Source organism: Ranitomeya imitator, chromosome 7, assembly GCF_032444005.1.
Source record: "Ranitomeya imitator isolate aRanImi1 chromosome 7, aRanImi1.pri, whole genome shotgun sequence".
Taxonomy (NCBI): Eukaryota; Metazoa; Chordata; class Amphibia; order Anura; family Dendrobatidae; genus Ranitomeya; species Ranitomeya imitator.
Window position 1 is genome coordinate 219,146,688 of NC_091288.1, and position 6,068 is coordinate 219,152,755.

Sequence of the window (6,068 nt, forward strand, 5' to 3'; positions counted from 1 at the left end):
GTCTTGCGCTCTCGCGACTCTGTCTTGCGCTCTCGCGGCTCTGTCTTGCGCTCTCGCGGCTCTGTCTTGCGCTCTCGCGGCTCTGTATTGCGCTCTGCAGCTCTGTCTTGCGCTCTCGCGGCTCTGTCTTGCGCTCTCGCGACTCTGTCTTGTGCTCTGCAGCTCTGTCTTGCGCTCTCCTGGCTCTGTCTTGCGCTCTCGCGGCTCTGTCTTGCGCTCTCGCGGCTCTGTATTGCGCTCTGCAGCTCTGTCTTGCGCTCTCGCGGCTCTGTCTTGCGCTCTCGCGACTCTGTCTTGCGCTCTGCAACTCTGTCTTGCGCTCTCGCGGCTCTGTCTTGCACTCTGCAGCTCTCCCGGCTCTGTCTTGCGCTCTCGCGGCTCTGTCTTGCGCTCTCGCGGCTCTGTCTTGCGCTCCGCAGCTCTTGCGGCTCTGTCTTGCGCTCCGCAGCTCTTGCGGCTCTGTCTTGCGCTCTCGCGGCTCTGTCTTGCGCTCTCGCGGCTCTGTCTTGCGCTCCGCAGCTCTTGCGGCTCTGTCTTGCGCTCTCGCGGCTCTGTCTTGCGCTCCGCAGCTCTTGCGGCTCTGTCTTGCGCTCTCGCGACTCTGTCTTGCGCTCCGCAGCTCTCGTGGCTCTGTCTTGTGCTCCGCAGCTCTCGCGGCTCTGTCTTGCGCTCTTGCGGCTCTGTCTTGCGCTCTCGCGGCTCTGTCTTGCGCTCCGCAGCTCTTGCGGCTCTGTCTTGCGCTCTTGCGGCTCTGTCTTGCGCTCTTGCGGCTCTGCCTTGCGCTCTTGCGGCTCTGCCTTGCGCTCTCGCGGCTCTGCCTTGCGCTCTCGCGGCTCTGTCTTGCGCTCTCGCGGATCTGTCTTGCGCTCCGCAGCTCTCGCGGCTCTGTCTTGCGCTCTTGCGGCTCTGTCTTGCGCTCTTGCGGCTCTGTCTTGCGCTCTTGCGGCTCTGTCTTGCGCTCTCGCGGCTCTGTCTTGCGCTCTCGCGGCTCTGTCTTGCACTCCGCAGCTCTTGCGGCTCTGTCTTGCGCTCTCGCGACTCTGTCTTGCGCTCTGCAGCTCTGTCTTGCACTCCGCAGCTCTTGCGGCTCTGTCTTGCGCTCTTGCGGCTCTGTCTTGCGCTCTTGCGGCTCTGCCTTGCGCTCTCGCGGCTCTGTCTTGCGCTCTCGCGGCTCTGTCTTGCGCTCTCGCGGATCTGTCTTGCGCTCCGCAGCTCTCGCAGCTCTGTCTTGCGCTCTTGCGGCTCTGTCTTGCGCTCTTGCGGCTCTGTCTTGAGCTCTCGCGGCTCTGTCTTGCGCTCTCGCGGCTCTGTCTTGCGCTCTCGCGGCTCTGTCTTGCGCTCTGCAGCTCTGTCTTGCGCTCTCGCGGCTCTGTCTTGCGCTCTCGCGGCTCTGTCTTGCACTCTGCAGCTCTCCCGGCTCTGTCTTGCGCTCTCGTGGCTCTGTCTTGCGCTCTCGCGGCTCTGTCTTGCGCTCCGCAGCTCTTGCGGCTCTGTCTTGTGCTCCGCAGCTCTTGCGGCTCTGTCTTGCGCTCTCGGGGCTCTGTCTTGCGCTCTCGCGGCTCTGTCTTGCGCTCCGCAGCTCTTGCGGCTCTGTCTTGCGCTCTCGCGGCTCTGTCTTGCGCTTCGCAGCTCTTGCGGCTCTGTCTTGCGCTCTCGCGGCTCTGTCTTGCGCTCCGCAGCTCTCGTGGCTCTGTCTTGTGCTCCGCAGCTCTCGCGGCTCTGTCTTGCGCTCTTGCGGCTCTGTCTTGCGCTCTCGCGGCTCTGTCTTGCGCTCCGCAGCTCTTGCGGCTCTGTCTTGCGCTCTTGCGGCTCTGTCTTGCGCTCTTGCGGCTCTGTCTTGCGCTCCGCAGCTCTCGTAGCTCTGTCTTGCGCTCTCGCGGCTCTGTCTTGCGCTCTCGCGGCTCTGTCTTGCGCTCCCGCGGATCTGTCTTGTGCTCCGCAGCTCTTGCGGCTCTGTCTTGCGCTCTTGCGGCTCTGTCTTGCGCTCTTGCGGCTCTGTCTTGCGCTCTCGCGGCTCTGTCTTGCGCTCTCGCGGCTCTGTGTTGCGCTCTCGCGGCTCTGTATTGCGCTCTGCAGCTCTGTCTTGCGCTCTGCAGCTCTGTCTTGCGCTCTCGCGGCTCTCCCGGCTCTGTCTTGCGCTCTCGCGGCTCTGTCTTGCGCTCTCGCGGCTCTGTCTTGCGCTCCGCAGCTCTTGCGGCTCTGTCTTGCGCTCTCGCGGCTCTGTCTTGCGCTCTCGCGGCTCTGTCTTGCGCTCCGCAGCTCTTGCGGCTCTGTCTTGTGCTCTCGCGGCTCTGTCTTGCGCTCCGCAGCTCTCGTGGCTCTGTCTTGCGCTCTCGCGCTTCTGTCTTGTGCTCCGCAGCTCTCGTGGCTCTGTCTTGTGCTCCGCAGCTCTTGCGGCTCTGTCTTGCGCTCCGCAGCTCTTGCGGCTCTGTCTTGTGCTCCGCAGCTCTTGCGGCTCTGTCTTGCGCTCTCGCGGCTCTGTCTTGCGCTCTCGCGGCTCTGTCTTGCGCTCCGCAGCTCTTGCGGCTCTGTCTTGTGCTCTCGCGGCTCTGTCTTGCGCTCCGCAGCTCTCGTGGCTCTGTCTTGCGCTCTTGCGGCTCTGTCTTGCGCTCTCGCGCTTCTGTCTTGTGCTCCGCAGCTCTCGCAGCTCTGTCTTGCGCTCTTGCGGCTCTGTCTTGCGCTCTCGCGCCTCTGTCTTGCGCTCCGCAGCTCTTGCGGCTCTGTCTTGCGCTCTTGCGGCTCTGTCTTGCGCTCTTGCGGCTCTGTCTTGCGCTCTTGCGGCTCTGTCTTGCGCTCTCTCGGCTCTGTCTTGCGCTCTTGCGGCTCTGTCTTGCGCTCTTGCGGCTCTGTCTTGCGCTCTCGCGCTCCGCAGCTCTCGTGGCTCTGTCTTGCTCTCTCGCGGCTCTATCTTGCGCTCTGCAGCTCTCGCGGCTCTGTCTTGCGCTCTCCCGGCTCTATCTTGCGCTCCGCAGCTCTCGTGGCTCTGTCTTGCGCTCTCGCGGCTCTGTCTTGCGCTCTCGCGGCTCTGTCTTGCGCTCTCCCGGCTCTGTCTTGCGCTCTGCAGCTCTCGCGGCTCTGTCTTGCGCTCTCCCGGCTCTGTCTTGCGCTCTGCAGCTCTCGTGGCTCTGTCTTGCTCTCTCGCGGCTCTATCTTGCGCTCCGCAGCTCTCGCGGCTCTGTCTTGCACTCTTGCGCTCCGCAGCTCTCGCGGCTCTGTCTTTTGCTCCGCAGCTCTTGCGGCTCTGTCTTGCTCTCTCGCGGCTCTGTCTTGCGCTCCGCAGCTCTCGCGGCTCTGTCTTGCGCTCTCGTGGCTCTGTCTTGCGCTCTCGCGGCTCTGTCTTGCGCTCCGCAGCTCTCGCGGCTCTGTCTTGCACTCTTGCGGCTCTGTCTTGTGCTCTCGCGGCTCTGTCTTGCGCTCCGCAGCTCTCACGGCTCTGTCTTGCGCTCTCACGGCTCTGTCTTGCACTCTCACGGCTCTGTCTTGCGCTCTCGCGGCTCTGTCTTGCGCTCCGCAGCTCTCGCGGCTCTGTCTTGCGCTCTGCAGCTCTGTCTTGCGCTCTCGCGGCTCTGTCTTGCGCTCTCGTGGCTCTGTCTTGCTCTCTCGCGGCTCTGTCTTGTGCTCCGCAGCTCTCGCGGCTCTGTCTTGCGCTCCGCAGCTCTCGCGGCTCTGTCTTGCACTCTTGCGGCTCTGTCTTGTGCTCTCGCGGCTCTGTCTTGCGCTCCGCAGCTCTCACGGCTCTGTCTTGCGCTCTCACGGCTCTGTCTTGCGCTCTCACGGCTCTGTCTTGCGCTCTCGCGGCTCTGTCTTGCGCTCCGCAGCTCTCGCGGCTCTGTCTCGCGCTTCGCCGCAGCATGTATGTGCACGTGCTGTCCGGGGAGATTTTTCCTACATAAAAGTAAATCAGACCACAAAAAATATTGTAAATCGTTCAGGGCAAATTTCTTTCACTTTTCTTTTAGCAGCAGGAGGATGTTGCCTGTGAAGGAGCCGGAGTGACGCGGCCTCTGGGGGACGGAGACCTCGTTACTGGGGACTTTTCTTCTTGACTTGAAGCCTCTGAACCTGCACACAACCCGCCGGTGATTCCAGCCTAAGGCCGTGTTCTCTGCAGTGGTTTCACCCATAGAAAGCAACGACAAAGTGGGAAAACACTGAAAAAAAACCTACAACAAATGTGTTTGTTTTTTTTTGCTGCATTTTTGACGTGTTTGTTTGTGAATAAAACAAAACTTTCCTACCGGGCGATTCTCCAGCTGCTGGATGACGTTCATAGGAGACGGTGAGGAAAACAAGTATTTGATGTTCTGCCGATTTTGCCAGTTTTCCCACCTACAAAGAATGGAGAGATCTGTAATTTTTCAAAATTCAATTTTTATTGAAAGGTTAAATGATTTTCAATCACAAAAATACAAAAAAATAAAATAAGAATAAGAATAACTTGGACAATATCAGCATCACAAGTCGGGGATTTGCTCCAGGACGACAGGCAGCAGCTTGGTGAGAAGAGAAGAAGTGTTAGAGCAATTATTAGAGAATGGAAGAAACAATAGATGACGGTCAGTCTTCCTCGGTCTGGGGCGCCATGCAGGATCTCGCCTCGTGGGGTACGGAGGATTCTGAGAAAAGGTCCAGAATCAGCCCAGAACTGCACGGGAGGAGCTGGACACTGACCTGAAGAGAGCTGGGACCACAGTGTCAAACATTACCATTGGTAACACACTGCGCCATCATGGATTACAATCCTGCAGGACACACAAGGTCCCCCGCTCACACCAGCAAATGTCCAGGCCTGTTTGAAGATCATCAGTGACCATCTGGATGATCCAGAGGAGACACGGGAGAAGGTCATGTGGTCAGATGAGACCAAAATACAACTACTTAATATCAACCCAACTCGCCGTGCTTGGAGAAAGAAGAAGGATGAGTGCAACCCCAAGAACACCATCCCAACCGTGAGGCATGGTGGGAGAAACATCATACTTTGAGGCTGCTTTTCTGCAAAGGGGACAGGACGACTGCACCGTATTGAAGGGAGGATGACTGGGGTCATATATGGCGAGATTGACTATTTCCCCTGGCGCCTCCTCCTGTTATTAGGCTCTTCGCCCGCTGTTAGTTGTGTCTGTTCAGCGCTCGTCACCCGATTTTTGCAGGAAGAGACAGAAATAACATCATCCCCGCCCCGACGGTAATCACTGTAATCAGAGCAGACGATGGCCGCCGGCGCTGCGATCACTGCGATTATCTGTGAGCACCAGGAGGCATCAACAACAAAGAAAAGCGACAAACCGAGGAGACAAAAACCACAAGTCAAAAGCAAGATAGAAAAGTGATCGATCTTACCGAAAAGCTGCAGGAAATCCACAACATCAAAAACTCATGAACGAGGCTTTATACACTAGCGAATAAAAAGGGTAATAACAAATAATCATCAACATATTACAACAATTTCTGTTGTAGTGTAAAAAAATAAAGATAATTACAAATCATTAATTAGATTAAATAAAATAGTGATCCGCGTCCTAAAACCGCCTGGGAAACTTTAATTTGCCTTAAACACTTTTTTCTATTTTCTGCTCTTCAGACCGGAGGTGGCGCCTCATAGTCCCAGTAATATCGCCCCAAAATAATGGTGGAAAGAACAATGAGCCGCAGCGTCACTGCACCGAGCGGTCACTGCTCCTAGAGGTCCAAACAAAACGGATCAGAACGTACAAGAAGAAATGACCAAAGTAACAGGAAAGCAAAACAAAACATGGGCAGATTGTGATTACAAATTTATAACAAACACAAAGTTCACAGATTATTTATTCCCACGAGTGTAAAAAACCCGGAAAAGTAGAAAAAAACAAAAAGACGCTTTAGGCTACGTGCACACGTAAGAAAAGAGGTGCAGAATTTTCTGCACAAAATCCGCATCTCCTGGCAGAATCCGCAGCTGCGCATGTGCCGCGGTTTTTATGCGGATTTAGTGCGGTTTTTGTGCGGAATTGATGCGGATTTTGTGCGGATTTTCTGCAGTTTTTCCCAAAGCGGATTTCTATCATGGAGGGGTGCAGAAAAGCTGC